Consider the following 22,277-nt stretch of genomic DNA (forward strand, 5'->3'; position numbering starts at 1 on the left):
GAAGAAATAATGTCAATTCTCCAACAATTCTTCCAGAAAATAGAAGCAAAGGCAACACTTCCCAATTCATTTTATGTGGCTAATATTACACTGATTAAAAAAAAAATCCAAAAGCATTTAAGGAAATAAAGCTACACATCAATATTTCTTATGAATACAGACATAAATATCCTTAATAAGAGTTTAGCAAATCAAATACAGCACTACCTCAAAAAAATGAGACATGTTGAGCAAGTCAGGTATATCCCTAGAATGCAGTCTTGGTTTTTAACATTTGAAATTAGTTACAATTCACTATATTAGTAGGAAAAAAAAGAAAATCCATGTGATCCTCTCAAAGGATGCAGAGAAAGCACTGATAAAAATTCAACTTCTATTCACGGTTAAAATCAAAAAATAAAAACCTCTCAGCAAACTATCAGAAAACCTGAACAAGGACATCTAGTGTGGGTTTTTTCCACTCAATAGCTCTAGAAACAATGACAGATCCAGGAGCGGTGAGCATCACTGGTGCCCGTATTGTGATCTTGAAATACCATGTCTCACCAAAAGAAACCAGCATATCTCAGAGAAAAGGTTGATTCTGGGACTGAGGCAGGAAACATGCTAGGTGAGCCTGGAACATCTTGTCATCCCAGAGAGCAAGAACCCTATCAAATTCGACTGGATCCGGTCAAAAGGACTCAGGAGTCAACTTATGGGGCTCCCAATGGTGAAAGGAGGAACAATTTGAGCTTCAGTAAGGATAGCAACTACAGAGGCTGGAAAACACTAAATGTGTTTACACATATTATTAGTTCATTAAAAAAAAAAATCTGGTTCACTTTTGTAAAACGATAGGAAAGCTCATTATCTTACAAAACTCGTTATCTTGAAAACTGGTAAATAGAGGGAAAGAATGAAAAATTTATCTTGTCTTTCCTGTGTGAAGTGGAAAATGTGCTAACATTAAAAATAGAGAAAGCTAGACATTATGTGCCTTCTGTTGAAAGAATACAACACCACTTATATTTTGACCAAAAAAAAAATTTAACCTGAATTTGATCAAGCCCCTACATTGAACTACTAATTTTCATGAAATACAGAGGACAGAGGAACATATTAACCTGCGCTATGAGGAAGCAGATAAAATCCAGGCTTAGGTCATCCAAAGGCCAAATAACCTAGGTTCTTCCACAAATAAGTTGCAAGTAAAAAGTTGGAGGAGGAGGGAAATTTTAGACTTAAGACACTTATAAAACATAAAAAATAGGCAAAATTAACCTGTATTACTCAGAGATTCACCCTAAATGATAAAACTGTAAAGAAACACAGGAAGTCGTAACTACAGAAATTAAAGATAAAGGTTACTGTGAGAGGGGAAGGAGGAGGCTGTGATTGGGTGGAGTGAATGGAGGACTTTTCAGTTAGCTGGCTAAGTTCTATTTCTTGACCTTGATGGTATTTACAAGGGTATTTGCCTTAAAACAATCCATTAAGCTATACCTTTATTTCATGTGGCTTCCTATATCTGTTTTTTATTTTATAATAAAAAGTGTTTTTTAAAAAAGCTGCTAGGTGGAAAATGATTTGAGTGGGAGAGGGTATTTGTGCATATATAACCATCAAAGGAGTATTTCCAAAACATGAAAGATGTCTGAAAATTCATTAGAAAATGGTAACCAACTGCGTCGGGAAACAGAGGCAAACTCATATTGGTTAACTTGTAGAGCGCTTTATAAATAGACAGTTTACAAAGTTGAGAGTAAGCATAGGGACACCACCAGATTACTCTTTTAGGTCTGAAAGGACAAGGAGTGGTAATAGTCCCCAGAACTCAGAAACAGAAAAAGTTGTTGGAGAGAGTTGCCTGCCGGGAGCTGTGGCCTTGGGTCAAAGAATGCAGTCAGCCCCTAGTACCTCTGCAGATAGGGAGCTGAGGAACTAAACAGCCCAGCCTCTCCCTCCTCCCTCCCTCCAATGTTCCCCATTGGCTGAAGTCAGAGGATCAGGGAGCCCATTGCTGCACTCCATCTGGGTCAGCCTCCAGGGACACAGAGCAGAGTGAAGAAGTTGTGAGGGTATCTGGAGGGGCCAGTGAAAGATGTCCAGCACCTCAGCTCAGTAGACAAACGTCAAAGGACTTGAACAGGCACTTCACAAAGAAGGAAATCCGAATGGCCAAAACTCACATGAAACGCTGCTCAACTTCAGTTGTAACCAGGGAAATGCTAATTAAAGCCACGTGATATGACTCTAAGCCCACATATAAGATTAGCAAGAATTTAAAAGTCTGATAGTATCAAGTGTTGACAAGGATATGGAACAATGGGAACTCTCTTTCACTGTTAAGTATGTCAACTGTCAACCGTTATGATTTTGAAAAACAATTTGGCATTATCTAGTACAGTTAAGAATACTCTTATGCTATGACCCAGCAGTGCACTCCTGGGTAGATAGGTACTCTAGAGAAATTCTTCCAAGTGCACCAAGAAGCAAGCACAAGCACGCTCGTAGCAGTATTGTTCACAACAGCCTCGAAATGGAAACATTCCCAAATGTCCACCAACTGTAGAATGGATATCTAAAATGTGGTACATCCACACGATGAAAATGCTATTCATCAATGATAATGTTGCTACTCATAAAATGTGGATGAATCAATATATGACACAAAAACGTACACAATACGTAATAAATATATAGAGCTACAAAACAGGGAAAACTAAATGAAATCATTTAGGCATGTATTCTTAGGTGGTAAAAGTATAAAACAAAGCAAGAGAGTAATTTCATAAGTCAGGGTAGTGGTTCCCCCTATGAGAGGAGAAAGCTGGATGGAAGCATCACAGGGCTGGGAGGCGTTGGAGGCTGGTCCTGAGATGCTGGAAACATTCTATTTCTTTATAAAAGCTGTATTACATTTTATATATTTTATACATTTTTATATTTTTATAAATATATAAAGATTTAAAAAGGTTGATTAGAAGCCCTTTGGGCACAAGCAAAGCTCAAACAGTGGTGAACTTCCCTGTAGGAAATCCATTTCCTGATCCATTTTGTTCACAGCTGAATAATCTTTACTTGAAGTAGGGGTTCAGTAAATATTTGTTAAATGAACAAATATTTTCAGATATGTCTTGTCTTGATAAAGAACCATCTGTGTCTCACTCCCCAGAACACAGTATGTAGGAGAAGCCTGGGGAAGTTCTTAGGTTCCCCAGAACTCAAGGCGTCTCTAGATTTGCAGACATAGCTCAGAGTTCAGTCTGCTGGTGAACGGGTCACGGAGGCAGCCCAAGGAAACTGTCCTAAAGATAAATTTTGTTATGCCTCATACCCAGATCCTTGATGCTAAATCAACCTTTTTGTTTGTTTCTTCTAATACTTGTGTAAACTTGATCATCTGATTGCAAAATAATAAATCTGCTTTACAGCAAGGATTGTCATACCCATTTAATAGATGAGGACTGTGGTGGACATGGTTTGTTTTCTTTCCATCCATTTCTCTTGTCTTCAGTTGTGTAGCAGCCAGGCTAATGGATGAGATTTATCCCCACTTTCAACTCCAGAGATGGGCCTTGATTATTCTAGAATAGGGGTCAGCAAACTTTTTTTCTGAGAGAGCCAGTTAGTAAATATTTTAAGCTTTGCAGGCCATAAGAGCTCTGTCCTAATTACTCAGCTGTGCCAGTGTAGCATGGAAGCAGTTAGAGACAATCCATATGCAAATCTTTGGAACAAGGCTGTGTTCCAAAACAACTTTATTTACAAAAACATGTGGGAGGGGGGATTTGGTCTGCAGCCCACAGTTTGCTGACCCCTAGCCTGGAGTAGCTTTTCTGAACCAGGTTCCTCATCTGATGACCCAACACAGAAAGTGATTGGAATGACTATGCTCTCAATTCTCCAAGGATGACAAAGACCTAGAGCAGTGATTCTCAAAGTGTGGTCCTCAGTCCTGTAGCATCAGCATCATCTGGGACCTTGACAGTGGGTCACAGCACCCACTCCTGAATCAGAAACTCTGCGAGTGGGACTCAGCAATCTGCGTTTTAACAAGCCCTGCAGGCGATTCTGATGCGCACTCGAGTTTGAGAACCACGGCTCTAGAGTCTAGAGCAATCAGGAAAAATTCTTCCCGCTTGCCACAGTGTAAATTCAGGGGTGTAGCTAATCAGTAAATGGAATTTCACAGGTCACTTCCCTTGCTGAATCATGGAAGTGCTTCACTATTTTAATAACTGGTACAGCTGTCCCAGCGCAGACCAGCTGCAAAGCTGCCCTGGTTCAATTGGCACAAGCCTCAATGTTTCCCTTCAGTGGTTGCAGAAACAACAGCCTGCCGCCCTGCATGCGATAAGTATGAAGTCCATGAAGACACAAACCTAAAGATGAAGCCAACACAGGGGGGAGCGCACAGCTGAAAGCATCAGAGAGACGTGGAGCCGCATCCCTGAAGGAGCCACTCTCTAGAGTTCTAACTCATCCTACGTCTGCATGTTCTGTTCCCTCGACCCAGTTTGAGTTGAATTTTCTAGCTTTTGCATCTGAAAGCATTATATCTGAAACCAGGAAAAAGAGGCCCAAAAGGTATCCTGAGGAAAACTTGCTCCTGAGGTTGCGCCTGAGCTGTTCTCCTTTCTTCCCGAGGTTCTGGGCAACGTACACCCTCCCTTCTTCATCGGCGTCTGGCGGGGAACAGCCCAGACACCCTTGGCCCCAGCTGTGTGTTGGGCCGGCTGCAACGCTTGTTTATTAGCGAAATGCGTCTGATCAGAGAGGCCCGCCTGACAAGTTCATTACATATCAATTTAATTAGCTGATTTACATTTAATTTACATTTCAATTAATGTCTTTAGCAACAAAACGCCGCCTTAATAGGGTAATTGCCTGTTAGGCAATATGTAAAAGAATAAATAGTCACATTCTGAGGAAGAATTCCTATTTTCAATTTTTTATTACCATAAATAACTGAAATAATTATTGCTCTTAAGGGCCACGTCCTCATTTCCTTCTGGGCCTAATTATAAAGACTTAGTACCTCATTAAGCAAAATGGTTTCAGAGTCACAGTAAAACATTGCTTGAATCGTGACTCATTAGTTTCGACAAAAGAGGGAAAACTGTGACAGTGGGCACATTTGGGGGACTGGGGGTTTGCCAGTTAATACAAAGAGAGCCTTGTCCTCTCTGAGCCCCACCGTCGTGACGACAGAAGGAATCTCTGTCGTGCATGCCTGTTGGGATATTGGTCTGGGGGATGCTCAAATAGCCCCTTGTTTGTATTTCTGGAGAAGAGGAGCTCACTTTCTCTTGCAGCAGCCATGATAGAGCTCTAGACTGTGCAAGTTCTTTATCAAAGTAATTTAAAATCTGTCCCCCTCCTAGGATCAATAGTCGATGCCTGCTAAAGATGTTTTGCCAGGGGTGTAATTATTATATAACCATAACTGTGTAATAAGGGAAACTGACCACACAGAATAGGCAGGAATGGAAATACGTTAGGAACTGTGGAAAGGAGGGCAATTGGTGTGAGAAATAGGGAGAATGAGACCCTGCATTTTACGAGTTCAAGTGGAAAAGCTGCCATACACCCATACACTAGGGGAGGGGAAGGGACAGAGGTTTGGGTCTCGAATCACACATCGCAGTCACAGTGCAAATGGAGCTTGACTTGTTCCTGGAAATGTGGCTGGGTATTTAGGGTGAAAGAGCAAATAGTAAGAACTGAAAACTTTAGGGCTGAAGTATGGGGTTCCATTAGGCTGGGGTTATCCTTCCTCAAAGAACCACGGCAATCATCACTGTCAACTCTGCCGCGGGCCTGCAGCATCTTTTGGACTCTCCGGGGCTGTCTTCAACAGTGCCACCGTGTGGGAGCAAGGCGCAACAGCAGGAGCGGGACACCGCGGCCGCGGATCTGTCTTCATTTGACTGTGAAAGCCAAATAGACCCCAATTTGGATTTGATTCTAAACAATTAGAGGAATGACAGGAAGACTCAGGAAAGAGAATCTGGACCTCCAGAAGATATCTCATCTTAGGGATGAGGGAAGGGAGAGTTCGATTATTTAATTCCCAAAAAAGTGACCATATTTGCACCCTAATATTTTGGAAGCACTCATTCCAGTTGTGTGACCACAGGTCCTAGCCTTCCCCTCTCTCCCACTCAGAACCAGTTTGCCCGGTGTCAGCCTTTTAGAAACTAAATGATAGGATTTAGGTCCCTCATTCCACCTTCGCTCACTCCTTAATCACATTTCCGAGCTAAAAACCTCCCATCCCTCTCAACCACTTTTTTTTTTAGGGTACGCTTTTCGGATTCACTGACACCTTAGCCTCTCTTGTCTGGAAGTTACCAGATTTGCTGATCCCCTTTTTAAAGCTGTTACCAAAAATCTGAAGACAAACTCCAGAATCGGTCGACACACGGCAGGAGGCAGGAGGCTGTCAGGATGGCAGCAGCTGGTCCTCACCAGCAGGGGGTGTCTGAACTGTTCCAGCTCCTCGTGGTGTTTATCTGAGAAGCTTAGAGAAGTGAGTCTCAGCGCTACCAGACCCAATGGTCTTTTTTATAACTAACGTTTTGTTACACTTTCTTTTCTATATGAAATTCATAGAAAATACAACCTGCCTACACGCACAACTTTTAAAAATACATATGTTATTCTAACTGTAATATAAAGGAGAAATAAAAGAGAAGAAATGTCTAAGAATAATATGTATTTTCATATGTAAATACTCTGGCTCAACTGCATAAAAAGATATAGTGAAGTACACACACTTTCATCTCTTTAGAAAATTCCCTGAATGTAAGAAATGCTAATGCACACTCAGTCGGGTGTGTTGTACTGGTGATTAAAACACTACCACTAGCTGAGAGCCATGTGCGTTTCTAAACTTTTGTACAACTCTTGGTATAATTCTGAACAAAATAAAGTACAGTCTTCTCTTGGTTAAAAGAAAGTTTCATTAATCCTGGAAAAACTGTTCTGTATTAAAATTATGCAAAAAAGACTGAGTTTACATGTGAAATGAAGTTAGGCTGAAAACAGATATTTATAAATAAGTTTTTCAGCTATAAGAATATGTGAACAGGTAGGATTTGGGGATGCTGGACAATTCTTCATTGTGTAAGACTGCCTGACATTTCTGAATATGTCCCACAAAGTGCCAAGCAAACCCCAATTGTTGCGATAGCCATTTTTAAAAGGCCTTGAATTTCTGAAACACCGAGAAGGTGATATTGTTCTCCTGGGGAACGACTTATCTGGAACGATGCAGATTTCTGCCTCAGTTTCCCTTCCTCCCGACACCAATTCCCTTTTGAACCAGGATTTCCGTCCTCAGTCCCAGCTCCCTGCCTTACACTTCATGCCCAATGGCCTAGGGATGTAGGACGGGTCCAGTTCCTGTATTCTCAGCTGTTCCTTACTGGGTAGATTACTCAGGGCTCCCATACAATCATCACACTCTGAAGATCATGCAAACGACTTTTCTTGGTTGTGGCCTTCTTTATGGTTCAGGAGCGGGTCCCGCTTGTCCACCTTGGGAACTGCAGCCTCCCATGTCTGTGTCCCGCCCCTGTTAGCTCGTATGCACCAGGTCTGTGCTCACCGACTGGACTTCAACTGCCAGCACCTGTGATCCTCTGCTTTCTCTAGCTGCTGGAGCCCACTTCGCCCACACGGCAGGCCAGTGGGGCTGGAATTAACACTCTTAACCAATGGCTGATGGGAATGGGTAGATAAAGGCCTCAGATTCCTCACCCCTAGGATGGGATGACGCTAATGTGTATATTCTACACTGCTCCGAGTGGAATTCAGCTGCAGTTGCCCATGATGGTGAACTGTTTGAAAACATGCTCTTCACTGGCCTCTTTCATCCTCTGATTAGTTTCCTGTGCTCACTGTCTCAAGAAACTACTTGTACTCAAACAATTGTCTGAGGGTCTGAGGGAACCCAAACTAAGACAGCAGCTCTGGGAGAGCAAAGCTTCCAGGATCCTGTTTGCACAAGGCCTCCTGGGCCTCCGGGGAGAAATAGTGAGTATGGCTTGAAGCTGGTGGCTGAGCCCAGATTCCTGGCACCTGAATCTTCAAGAAAATTGGATCTCACAGGATGCCCTCAAGTAAAACCTGCAGGTTTTCAAGGAACTCAGCCTGAAGCAGGAGGGTTAGGACTCCCGTGCTGGAACTTTTGCAGGTTCGTGGGTTGGCAGGGAAGAATCACGTTTTGCACCTGTTACTAGATGCTACCATTCAGCTCTCTTCCATCTTGGCCCTGGATGACATGACCCACACTTGTCAAGAATGGATTGAACATCAGGGCATTTACCTTTGTAAGTTTTATAAATACAGTAGCTCCCCTTATCTGCAGTTTCACTGTCTGAGGTTTCATTTACCCATGGCTAACTGTGGTCCCAAAGTATTAAGTGGAAAATTCCAGAAATAAACAATTTGTAAGTTTTAAATCGTGTGTCATTCTGAGTAGGACGATGAAATCTCAAGCCATCCCACTCACTCCAGCCTGGGACATGAATCATCCCTTTGTCCTGTGTGTCCACCCTGTATATGCTACGCACCCTTAGTCACTTGGTAGCTGTTTCAGTTATCATCAACCATCGCGGTATCGCAGTGCTTGTGTTCAAGTCACCCTTATTTTACTTAATAACAGCCCAAAGTGCAAGAGTAGTGATGCTGGCAATTGGAATATGCCAGAGAAGCTCTAAAGTGTTTCCTTTAAGTGAAAAGGTGAAAGTTCTCCACTTAATAAGGAAAGAAAAATAGCGTAAGCTGAGGTTGCTAAGATCTACTGTAAGAAGGAATCTTCTATCTGTGAAATTGTGAAGAAGGAAAAAGAAGTTTGCGCTAGTTTTGCTGTCACACATCAAATATGTATGTATGGGAAAGCAGTATATATGGGGTTTGGTGCTATGCAGACATCCACTGGGGGGCTACCGTAGCTGTTTTCAGCAGGTTGCCAGGCCCTCTGAAGTCTGGCTGAGGGGGTGTTGTCACCAGCTGGGAGACTCGCCCTTCCAGGACTTTTGTTACAGGGAGAACAGAGATACAAGGGTGCAAGTGCAGAAACTGCTCTAAAGGACGACAGTACTGGCAGCAGTACTTCAGGTCTCTCTTCTTTGGCCAAGGCGGTAGCACCAGTTGATAAACAAGGCCACAAGGAGGTGGGGTGGAGAGTGACCGTGGCACCCATGGCCGGATGGCTCCACTGGTTCCAAGACACCCTTAACACCCCAAACCCAGTGGGGACGGGGGTATCTGGGCAGGCCCTGAGATCCCAGTGGCTTTGCTGAGTGGGGCTCGGGTTGGAGGCCTGTGTTACCGACCGCTGTACTCGTCCTCATCAGCAGGGCTCGGGCGCTATAATCGGACGGAGCAAGCGGCACATTTCGCTTTGGTCAGCACATTCCGAAGCTGCCCTGTAACTTCAAACTAGACAAGGGCTTTCTTTTCCTCTTTACAGTTTATTGGCAAAGTATCAAGTGTTTTATAGGGCAAATGCTGCCATCCGCCCAGCTGTGCTCAGCGGTCACTGCCAGCAAGGATGTTTCAGCTGGGACTCACACTGGGGTAAGTTCAGATTTAAAAGCCTGCCTCTGAAAGCATCTCTTCATGCCCTTTAGATGTTGCAAATCAAAGAGGGGCACAGGGAGGCCTGGTGACTGGCAAACTTCCTGCCTTAGTGATGAGAACACAGCCCTTTGTGTGGCTAGAACAGCTCGGGGTGAAGAGGAGAGGGGAACGCAGGCAGCTTCCCTGGGAGGTCAGCAGGCCCAGTGGCCAAGGGAAGCAGATTCCCGGGTGGCAGAGGTCAGGCTGGGTACTGACGGGACCTCACCAGCCACTGGCAGTGTCGGTGGCTCCTTCTGTCAGGCACCGGCTTATGGCTCCTGCTCACTCCTCTGCTTCCTCTGTTGCCTTCCTCTCACGTGTATTCATTCCAGTGCGCACCATGTGTCAGATGGACAGATTTATTGTAGGGTCAAAAGGCTTCGGGCCCCTGACGTGTCCGAGCCCCTTCCCCAGTACTGTGTTCACCTGAGCATATGTTTCTGCAAATTGCGTAAGGGCGATTTGAATGGCAGTCTTCCACGACCTTGTCTCTTCCCACTCCAATTTCCCCTCCACCTCACTTGCCTTCACATATGGTGGCAATGAAGTGGCCATATGCCTTTTGGGGATCCAGCTACGGGGAAGCTGATTGAAGTTTGGGTTTAGTGGGTTATGTTTCTGTGATTCACAGTCACTTCCCGTGGAACTTCAGTTATTGCTGGCCGTCATCGGCACAGGGATGGCTTCAGGAGTAGCGCTACTGCCCACAGTACTGACTTGCCCAACGTCGTGACCCAAGGGTGCAGGGCCCTACAGAAGAGACGGGCAACAAGGATTAGACTGCACGAGGCAATGCCAAATGCCCTGAATTCTTATAGCACCCAACACAAGAAACTTGATAGAGGTTTCCAGAACAACAGTCTGAAAAAGTTACAAAACATGACCAATAAGGAGTTATGAACCTTAAATAAACTTTTCTGAATTCTGGAAAATAAAAACCCAATTTTGATCAATTGTGCTAGAAGACAGACCGAATTATTTTTCTGTTCTGTGAAAAGAAAATGATTTTACAAAAGTTGTCATATGAAGAGATGATCAAAGAAAAAAATTCAGGAAATACAGGAAGAAAAGTATTAAAGCTGTATATCAGGCAGTTAATTAACAAAAATGAAATGTGATTTTTCTGGATCTTCAGATTTTTAAAAAATTTAATTTGATCCATTCCTTCATTTTAGATAAATTTTCACTTTTTTACTTAATTTTCCAATAATAAATGTTGTATTCTTTTCCTTAAAGGGGACTCCCAAAGTTATATAAGCTTCAGAGTCCATAAAATCTGGAACTGCCCAGGCACAATGATAGCCACTGGGCATAGAATAGCCAGGATCTGGCCCTTGCCTTCAAGGACCTCACAGGCCACTGGGCCAGCCTGATACATAAACCAGCCACTATCCAGGGGGTCACCACGAGGTTTAGGGCCTTTACTTCACTTTCTACCCCCAACTCAGATTTTTCTTTTCTATTCAGATACGAATTTTAGGAGCTCATGTACCCTGCTTGCTCTCACGTGCTTCCATCCCTCACGTCTCCCTCTCGCTTCTGAGGCGTTTCAGAATCCCCCCTGCCCACACCCAAACCTCAGAACTCATTCCACCTCATGTGCAAAGCACTTCTGTCTTCCTTTTGACCATACTAGGTTGTTCTGCTCATGTTCTCTGGGTTTCCCTGTTCTTACCTGTAGAGAGGTCTTGAAATATTTTTTCCAAATACACATAGTTCTTTCCAGAAGAAGAATTAGGCCACCTGCTTTAAAATAACTATTTCTCCCCCACCTGGCCTATCCCTGACTCCTTTTTCTCTTCCCTCGTCCAACCATCCCAGTGAGCTGTGTTTTCCTATACAGCTTTGACAAAATGATTAGGAAATCGAGGACATCTAGAAAGAGCAAAAGGAAATAGGACTCCGTGGGCTATAGGAAAGTGGTTCTCTCTAATCTATGGCGTCCTGGAGTGCTGGTCTGGGTCCTATTGATCATGGAGATCAGCAGGGGAAGAGCAGAGCCATCTCTGTCCAGACTGGCAGCTCTGCAAGGACAAAGGCTTTGGCTTGTATCCACAAGGCTGGGTGGCAGGGAGGAAAGAAAATTTCAATGAAGGGAGGATAAAAACAGACCAACAGACATGTTGGCACTGAGACTAAAAGCAATCTCCCCAAATCTTTGTGTCTTCATTTCAAAAGAGTTTTCCACTTTCCTATGTACACATTATTCCTCCTTCCCTTAGGCTTCAAAGAAGATGCATTAATCTAACTGTTCAAGGCCAATGCCTTCACCTGTGCCCTTTGCCCCAGACTCTCCTAAATCCTCCAGAACATAGCTCCAGTATTCATCTTCCTGCTCCCTGGTTTCAGTTTCTAACTCTCTACTGCCTCTTTTTGCTTAGCCTATAACCATACTCAAACTTCTCCCATCCCTAAGTATACATACACACACACCTCCCACCCCCCACCCCCCAACCTCTACCTTCTGGACCATATCCCCCGTATCTGCCATCTACGAGTTCTCCATTCTTCTGCATTTGCTGTCCCTACTGCCTTATTTGGCATTCATCCATTAGCTGAAACTCATCTAATGAAGGTTGCTGATGACCAGTTTCCAAATCCATTAAGCACTTTCAGTACTTATCTTACCAAACTCATAACAGCATGGGGCACCGATGGTCATCACTCCATCCCTGAAATTCTTTCCTCTGTTGACTTCCATGATGCTAAACTCTGCTGCTCATTCTTGTGCCTACCCATGTCTGTCTCCTTCACGGCTGGGCAGCAAGATGATTTCTGTGAATGGAGGCTTTTATTTTCCACATCCTGTTTCTCCTCTTCAAAAGCAGTAAAGTCACCCCATCTCCAGGCTGTTTCTCCCTGTTACAATGTACAGGCTATGGTGCTGCAGCTTAAGAGGGCCACTGACCACTCAACAGTGTATCCACAGAAGAGGGAGGGGGAAAGATGAAGGGAATCCAGGCCATGTTGAAGCAGGATGGCTGAAGGAACCAGAGTTGAGAAACCTGTAGGAGAAAAGACGTCATGGGGACTGGAGAGGAGAGAGCAAATGTGTTCTAAGCAGCTATAAACCATTAAATGGATCATTGAAAAGAATCTTTGAGGAGGCAGGTTTTGTCTCATTGCAATAGAGAACTTCGTAATGGTCATAGCCATGTACCAGGGACCCTCATCACACCAGTGTCCCTGCTAGCCTACATGGCACCTTAATGTGAACTAGAAAAAGGTGCTTCTTTCTCTAGCAAGTCATGGCCTGACAGAATGGCACCCAGCGCCCACTTGCTCCTTTGGACAGGTGCCCTAGTGGACAGCATAACTTGCATATCTTATCTAGTAACTCTGTGGGAGGTAGTGAGCTTTCTGTCATTGGAAACATTCAACCCCAATGACTGGGTGATCTGCTTGGTTCTGTAGGGAATAGTTCATATAATCCTGCTTATTATTATCTAACTCTGGTTATGAAGATGTGCTAGAGATAGAAGGAGAGGGAGATGAAGGGAAGAAAAAGTGGAGTGGGTTGGAGGAGAGATGGAGAGAGAGGAAGGTGGAGGGGGAGAGAGATGAAAGGGAAGGGAGGTAGAGGAGGAAGAAAGAGCAGAGAAAGATTGATTGATCATTTGAATCTTATATCCAAATATGCCCAAATCCAGCTGCATCTTGCCCGTTTCATGAACAAATAATTTCTAGCTGTGTCTGCCACAAGATGTTAATCCCTATCCTGCTATTCTTCCTGTCTTCTTGTTATCTGAGTCTCAATTTTATTCCAGGTGGTACCAAGGAATGAACCATAATTGGTCTACACCAGTGGTTCTCAACTTGGTTATACAGTGGAATCATCTATAGAGTTAAAAAATATATATATTTAAATTTAATTTATATATGTAAATATATATATTTTGTAATAAATAAATAAATACATACATAAAATCAGAACCTTTGGGAATGAAGCGCAGGTGTCTATATTTTTTAAATTTCTGCAGGTGAGTCTAGTCGGGATTGAGACCCGCGGGTTCTCAGTCATGAGCATCCTTTCCCTGTCTGTGAGAATTCCACTTCCAGCCCCTCTGCAGCTGCAGAGGCCATGTGGCCTAGCAAACGGAGGTCTGTGGGGAGGCCTCTGGAAAAACCTTTATTTCCTTATAAAAAGGGACAGGCATGACTTTCTACTTTGTTGGTGCTGCCCTTTCTTCTTTTTCCCAGTATGAATATGGAAAACCAGCACGAAAAAAAAGTGCTAATGACAGTGAAATGGAAAAATAGAAAGGGCCTGGGCTTTCAAACCAGCTGAGCTTCTACAGCCTCCCACTGCTGACTTCCTCCAGACTTCTTGGTATATGAGAGAATTAGATATCTTTATTTGTTAAGCCAACAATAATTGAGTTTTCTGTTATTTGCAAGTAAAAGCCATTTACCTGAGTATTTGGTACTTTCTTGTGATGAAAGCTATTATGATTTTTTATCCCCTTGAAAAAAGAGGAGTACAGCCCATGCTAATGTTCAGCGTTCAGAAAATGAGAGTCCTCAGGATGAAAATGTACACTAGATTGAGATCATTTTTTTTACTGGCTGTAATAGGTTGCTAGGGCTGCCATAACAAAGTACCACCGACTGAGAGGCTTAAACAGCAGAAATTTATTTTCTGACAGTTCTGGAGGCTTGAAGTCCAGGATCAAGGTGTTTGTAAGTTTGGTTTCTTCTGAGGACCTCTCTCCTCACCTTGTAGATAACCATCTTCTGTCTGTGTCTTCCCCTGGTCTTTCCTCTGTGTGTGTCTATGTCCTAATCTCCTCTTCTTATAAGGACACCATTGCATTAGGGCCAATAACCTCATTTAATCTTAATAACCTCTTTAAACTCCCCCTCTCCAAACATTTTGAGGTACTAAGGGTTAACACTTCAACATATGAATCTTAGGGGACACAATTCAGTCCATAATACTGGTGATAAAATTTGGGCAAGGATAGGCTGTTCATGACTAGCTTAGACTGGTGGTTCTCAATCCTGATTATAATCACTTGGAGAAATTTTTAAACTATACACGCCTAGACCTCACTCCCAAAGGTGTGGATTTAACTGGTCTAAGATGAGACCAGGTGTATATTTAATTTTAGGTGTTGTCCACCATTATTTCTCTAAGGAAGAGTTGGTTAAACCAATTAAAGAAAATATGCTTACTTTATTTATTTTAAAAAAAATCCCCAGAACTTTGAGGGAATGATGAGAAGACAACTTTGTTCTGATGGATAGAAGCTGAGAGAGAGCAATGTTAAAAGGGAGACTTCAGTGTAGAGGTCAGGCTACATATCTTGTTCAGAAAATGAGGAGAGACCCAACTCATCTCCACTCTTCTTCCCTGTAGGAATAGGGGGAAGCGAAGACACCCAAAGGCATTGGCAGCCACATCCATTTGAGGAAGAATAGCCAGAGTGGAATACCCAGGGTGGCAAGCAGTGGGAGGGCAGTCACTGGTGCCAGTATGGCCTTAGGATTTTGGGCCACACTGTCAATTAATAGGTTTTATTTATTTTTAGAGGCTGGTATTAGAATTTAATTTTTTTGAAACTTGCAGGTGGCCTGGGAAGGACTGAAAAGGAATGCTTATCAACGTGCTAAGAAACCAACCCCAACGATAAAGGAAATACCATTTCTTAAGAGCATGACCTAAAAAGTCCTCTTGAGGTCGCTATTTCTGTCATGACGTTTAAATTTGTAATTTCTGCTGCAAAATTAATTCTGGACTAGGTTAAGAAATTTACAGTCAGCCTGTTTAACTTCTAACCTTCCTGCAGTTTTGATCAAATCAAATACTGTATTTGTTTCCTGTTGCCACTGTAACAAATTCCCGCAAACTTAGGGGCTTAAGACAACACAGACTTGTTACTCAATAGTTCTGGAGGTCAGAAGTCTGACATGAGTGTTATGGGACTAAAACCAAGATGGCAACAGGCTGGTTGCCCTGGAGTCTCTCAGAGAGAATCCACTCCTTGCCTTTTCCGCTTTCTAAAGGCTGCCCTCATTCCTTAGCTCATGGCTCCACACCAAGTCACCTTTTCTCCCTCTGCCTCCGTTATCACATTGCCCTCTTTCTGACTCCGACCCCTCCTGGTTCCCTTATGATTACATCAGGCCCACCTGGATAAACCAGGATAATCCTTCATCTCCAGATCATTAACTTGACCACATCTACAAAGTCCCTTTTGCCACAAAAAGTAACATTCATAGGTTCCAGGGATTAAGACGTAGACATCCTTAGGAAGCCATTATTCAGTTTACCACAAGTACTCCGTGTCCCAGGTGCTCACAGCTTAGTAGTTGTGGAGAAAAATAACTGGTACCTACATTAGAATTCCCCTCTTCCCCCCTAGCTCCAACAACATCAGAGGACCCTTCCTCATTCAGAAATTCTTCCCCAAAGTGGAGGAGGCTTCAGTCGATGCATTGCTACCAGCCCTTTGGTGCAGCTGCCCAGGTCATCATTATCTTTCCTGAAATGGAGACGGTAGGGTCGAGTCTCAGGAGGCCATCTGCCAGGCTGGAAGTAACGTCCAATTCCAGCAGACTCAATTGTAATGAGGGCTCAGAACTTTATAGTGTGTCTTCCCATCCCACCTCTTGTTTTTCAAAAGCAAGCTGGCCTACTGCATGTCCATTTTCCTTAAGGCTCTTATATGAGAAATTAGAAGTGATCCCTCATTGGCTTATTACTTTCTAACACTCAGTCAGAGGAGTGGCCATCTAATTATCATTGACCAAACTAGCATATCTTACACAGGGAGACACGATTAGTAAAACAAAACATTTTGGGGGCTATGTATTATTCTAGTTGCATAATGCATTTCAAGGCCAAACACATTTTTCCCAGGGGTACAATTCATACTGTTCTGTATAAGAAAATTCTTATTACAGGATGACTCCTGCTTTATCTTTTCACTCCAAGCTATATCAGAAATTTTAAGGGTCTTGTTTCTCTTAAACCTTCCATACCATTCTCAGTGATAAACAAACCCACAGTCTAGCGTTACAGGTTTAGAAATTGTTCTCATTTAAAATAGACAGAATCATTCTGAGAATAAGTGACAAAAACATGCTTTCAGAAACACAACTTTCTAGTCAAAATGCAAGGTCATAATGATATATTATATATAACATCTATTCTGTTAATATAACAATTACTATTGTCATCATGATTATCTGGTTGTATTGTATCAAACTAATTGGTATGTTTGTTATTGACAAATTAAAATAATAAATAATAGGAGGCAGAATTTTATGGTGTAAAGAAGGCTGCCTTGGGAGCAGGGCGGACTTAGGTCCAAATACCTTCTGTGTGAGCACGGACAAGTTAATTTACTTTGAGCTCGTTTCCTCATTGGTTAAATGGGAATATAAATATTTACCTTGGAGAGATGTGTGAGATATATAATTATGTATATAAAGTACCTTGTATAATGCCTAATATATGATGTACTGTCACTGAATGGTTACTACGGCTATAATTATTGTTAATAGTCCTGTAAGTAATGAAGACACTGACTTTGTTGGAAATCATTTCCCTTACGGAGATTGCACACGAATGAAAGACAACAGAGGTCTTTAAACACGCTTCTGACCTTCTGACCGTTTGGTCGGGGAGTCTCCTCGCTTCATAAATGCAAAGGAGACTGTATAAAAGAAAAAAAAACGCTCTATTCCCTCAAAGTATTCATCAAATGAAGTAGGATTTCTGGGAAAGATTAAGAGCTTACATCTTTTATTAGACTGATTTCCCATAAAATTTCTTTTTTTTTTTCTTAAAGATTGGCACCTGGGCTAACAACTGTTGCCAATCTTTTTTTTTTTTCTTCTTCTTTATCTCCCCAAACCCCCCCTGTACACAGTTGTATATCCTAGTTGCACGTCCTTCTAGTTGTGGGATTCCCATAAAATTTCTTAGAGGATAAAAGGAGGGGAAGGGCAGAAGCAGTCCTATTTCTGCTTTATGTGCTACCTGTGATTAGAAATCTTCCTGAGATACCATTAATTATAGTGGTGCTATTCACAATGCTGCTATTCAGGCCTATTAGAACGTTCACCAAAAATTCTGTGCCTTGGGCTTAGAAATTGGCAGCTGAATTTTTGTATGAGGCTGCAACTCGAAGGCTATAACACAGGGAACACCTTCAAACTAGTTGCTATAGACTGAAGGTTCGTGTCCCCCCCAAACTCATACAGTGAAAGTCTAACCCCCAGTGTGATGGTGTTTGTGGGTGGGGCCTTCGAGAGATGATTAGGTTGTGAGGGTGGAGCCCTCACAAACGGGATTAGTGCTCTTATGAAAGAGACCCCAGAGAGCTCTCTCATCTGCTCCATCAAGTGAGGCTACAATGAAGAAAACAGCCATCTGCAACCTGGAACCCAGCCGTGCTGCACCATGATCTTGACTGCCAGCCTCCACAACTGTGAGAAATAAATTTCTGATGCTTATAAGCCACCCAGTCTACGGTGTTCTGTTACAGCAGCCAAAACTGGCTAAGACAGGAGCTGTGCAGAGAGAGCCCAGACACCTGCGTGGGGTCTCCCTAAAAGTTCAAGGCTGAGGGATGAGTTTTACATTTACAGGGTGAGACCGCTTGAGACTTGCCAATTAGCAGCTGCTACAGGGTTGGGAGCAGAACAGAGATACTTGAGATCAAACAGTGCTGGGGACACTGGAGTTCTGAACCTTCTATTGTGGAGAGATCTTTTTTTAACACTTGGTTAATACTCCTGGAATCCAGCTGATACATGAGAAAGGCTGCACTGTAGCAGAAAGGACCATTCCTCATGGTAAGGCCTACACTAGACTTGCTTTAACAAAGTCTATAACCAAGTGTGACAAAGCCCATAGGAGAAACAATTTGGAAGTTGAGTGCTATCAAGTTACAGGGGCTTTAAAAACGTCTTGGGCTTCCCACCTATCCGCACTAACAAAGTGTATTGCTAAGTCAGCACAAGTTTAAGGTAATCAGCCAGTAATCACAATGGCTGCTAAAACAAGAACCAACACTCTTCAGAGAAAGATAGGAGAAACCAAAGTTTTACAATGTGTTATGCAAAACATCCAGTATTCAGGAAAAAATAAATCACTAGACATACAAAGAAACAGAAAAATTTGATCCATACTCATGAAAACATTCAGTTAGGAGAAATAGAACTTATGTGGCATAGATGGTGGATATAGCATAAAAAGACTTTTAAGCAGCTATTGTAAACATGTTCAAAGAATTAAAGGAAAATATGGTCAAAGAGTAATGGAAAATATGGTCCTGGTGTTGAGCAAACAGAGAATGACAGCAGACAAGTAGAAACTAAAAAAAGACCAAATGGAAATTTTAGAACTGAATATTACATTCACTGAAATGAAGAATTCACTGGATGGGCTTAACAGCAGATTGGGGACGGCAGAAGAAAGAGTCAGTCACCTTGAAGACAGACGAATAGAAATTATGTGCTCAAGAATCTGAGAAAAAAAGATTGAAGAAAAGTGAAGAGAACATCAAAGAACTGTGGACAGGAGCAAGCAAACAGTCACTCTTATTTTATAAAGCTAGAGTAATCTAGATTCCAAAACCAAAAGAAACAATATTGAAAATTATAGGTCCAATTTGCTCATGAACAAAAATGCGAAAACATAAATAAAATGTTAGCTAACAAAATACCAAAGCATATTCACAAAACAGCCTAGTAGGGGACTACAAGGAAGGTAAAATATCAGAGAAATCTATCAATATAATTCATTTCATAAATAGGCTAAAGTTGAAAGCTCATATGATTATCTCAATACTCAGTACAGAAAAAGCATTTGACACTGTTCAACACCTATTTATTTTTGTATGAATTAATGTGGAACTAAACATATACAAAAGTAGAAAAATAGTATAATGAGTTCTAGCATACTTGTCATCAACAATTACATGGCTAATTTGTTTCATTCATACTCTCACCCACTTTCCATCACTACCACCTCCCACCTCCCACTACCACTGGAGTTGTTGAAGCAAATCCCAGACATCATATTTCATCCATAAATACTTCAGTGCATATGACTTTTTAAAAGATAAGAGGTCTTTCTTTCTTTTGAGGAAGATTAGCCCTGAGCTAACATCTGCCTCCAATCCTCCTCTTTTCCTAAGGAAGACTGGCCCTGAGCTAACATCCATGCCCATCTTCCTCTACTTTATATGTGGGACGCCTACCACAGCATGGCTTTTGCCAAGCGGTGCCACATCCAGACCCGGGATCCGAACTGGCTAACCCTGGGCCAGAGAAGCGGAATGTGTGAACTCAACCGCTGCGCCACGGGGCCAGCCCCAAGAGGTCTTTTTTTAAAGAACAGGACCCCAGTACCACTATCACTCCTAAAAATTTATCAAAGATTACCATATGTCCAGTCAGCGTTCAAATTTCCCCTATTGTCTCATAAATATTCTACATTAGGATATGTCTTTTTAGTCTTTTTTTTAAATACAGTCTCTCCTATTTTTTTCCTTTGCAGCATATTTGTTGAAGAAACAATATTGTCTTTATTTTGCTGCCTGCATCCCTATGGTTTTGTTTAACAAGTTAGTTGCTTTGAATATTGTATTTCCTGTACGTTGGTGATATGTTTGGATGCTTGGTCAGATTCAAGTTTGATTTTTGGGCTTGAAAGGTGGTGTTGTGTACTCCTAACTGTATCACCTCAGAAGGGACATAGCGTCTGCTTGTCTCTCTTTTTGTAATGTTAAGATTACAAAATCTTGTCTGATTGACCTACCCATTATGAAATTCCTCATCAGCTTTTCACTAATGGTTTTAGCAGCCATGAATATTTGAATTCTTCGTTTCTGTCCAATCATAGCTGGGGGTTTTCTATAAAGAAAACTCATCAACTCTTTGGTCATCCTGAGGTATAGTCCAAACAAGAAATTCAGGATGAATGGTTGATTCTTTCTTTTTATTTATCAGTTTTCAGAGTGAGTTGGTTCTTAAATCATCCACAGTTGACTAATGCTTTTTTCCCCCTTTGAGTAACGTTACCAACTCATGGATTTTTAACACATCTGATGTGTTTCGATGCACTACAATTGTTATTCTTTTTGGTGCTTGTGGTAGGCAGAATAATGATCCCTCAAAGATGTCCATATCCTGATGCCTGGAATCTGTGACTACGCTATCTCACATGGCAAAGACAGAATTAAGGTTGCAGATGGAATTACAGGTGTTAATCAGCCAACCTTAAGAAAAAGAGATTATCTAAGAAGGCTCAATGTAATCACAAACATCTTTAAAAGTGGGAGAAAGAGGTAGAAGGGTACGTCAGAGTGATGCAACGTGACGAAGATTTGACTCGCCATTGCTGGCTTTGAAGAGGGAGGAAGGAGACCATGAGGTAAGGAATGCTGGTGGCCTCTCGAAGCTGTAAACGGCCAGGAGACAGATTCTCTACTAGAGTTTCCAGAAAGGAACCCAGCTGACCCCTTGATTTTAGCCCAGTAAGGCCTGTGTTGGACTTCTTACCTACAGAATGTAAGATCATAAATTTCTATTATTTTAGCCTCTGAGTGTGTGGTAATTTGTTATGGGAGCAACAGAAATCCAATACAGTGCTTATCACTTCTATGAGAAAAACAGCAATAATAAGAATGGAAAAAACAGATGAACTATTCAATCAGAAAGAGTTTAACAGATTTGCTAGACTAACCTATAAAAGTAATTTTTTTCTCACTAGTCACAATAATAAACTAGTAAATCTAGTGAAAAATAGGAAACTCCTCTCAACAGTGTAAACAAAAAACTATAACTAAATACTATGTAGGAATCAGGTAGGACCTTTATGCAGAAATTTGAAAACCCTAGTAAAGGACATAGAAAATGATCTGATAAATGGAGAAACAGTTTATGTTCTTGGATGGGATGATGTACTATTCCAAAGATGTCAATTCCCCAAATTATAAATGTAATGTTTTACAATAAAAATTCCAGTTGGACTGTTTGAGGAACTTGATAAACTTACTCTAAAATAGAAAGAGGCAATAAAGGATCACAAATAGCTAAATCAACCTCATAACGAAAAAGAGAGAGGGAGACTTGCCAAACAGGATATTAAGAACTCATAGTAATAAAGCAGTGTGATACTTCTGCAAGAAGAGACAAATAGAACACTGGAACAGAGTTGAAAGCTTGAAGACGGAACTTGAGGTAGTTAATACACGGTACAGCTGGTGCCACAAATCAAGGAGGACAAGTATAGAATATTTAGTAGGTACTGTTGGGAAATCCAGCTCACCCTCTAGAGGAAAAACAACAACTGGAGCTTGGATTCCTATCCAACATCATGGACAAAGATTGAGTCTTGATGGATTAAACAACAAAATGGGAAAGGTAAACCTATGAAGTGGACAGGATAAATACAGGAATTATTTCTGTCACCTAAGAATGGGGGAGACTTCTTAAAATGTCAGAAACATAAACATAAAAGATAAAGTAAAAATGATGGACTAAATCAAAGTTGGGTATTTCTATGAACTGAAGTAGACCCTGGACAAAGTTTACAAACAGATGAAAAAGAGAGAAGATATTTGCATGTCTAAAACTGACGAGATTAATTACCAGCATATATAAGAACTCCTGTAAGAAAGATAAAAAACTTCAATAGAAAAGTG

The sequence above is a fragment of the Equus caballus genome, chromosome 2 (genome assembly GCF_041296265.1).
Source record: "Equus caballus isolate H_3958 breed thoroughbred chromosome 2, TB-T2T, whole genome shotgun sequence".
Lineage (NCBI taxonomy): Eukaryota > Metazoa > Chordata > Mammalia > Perissodactyla > Equidae > Equus > Equus caballus.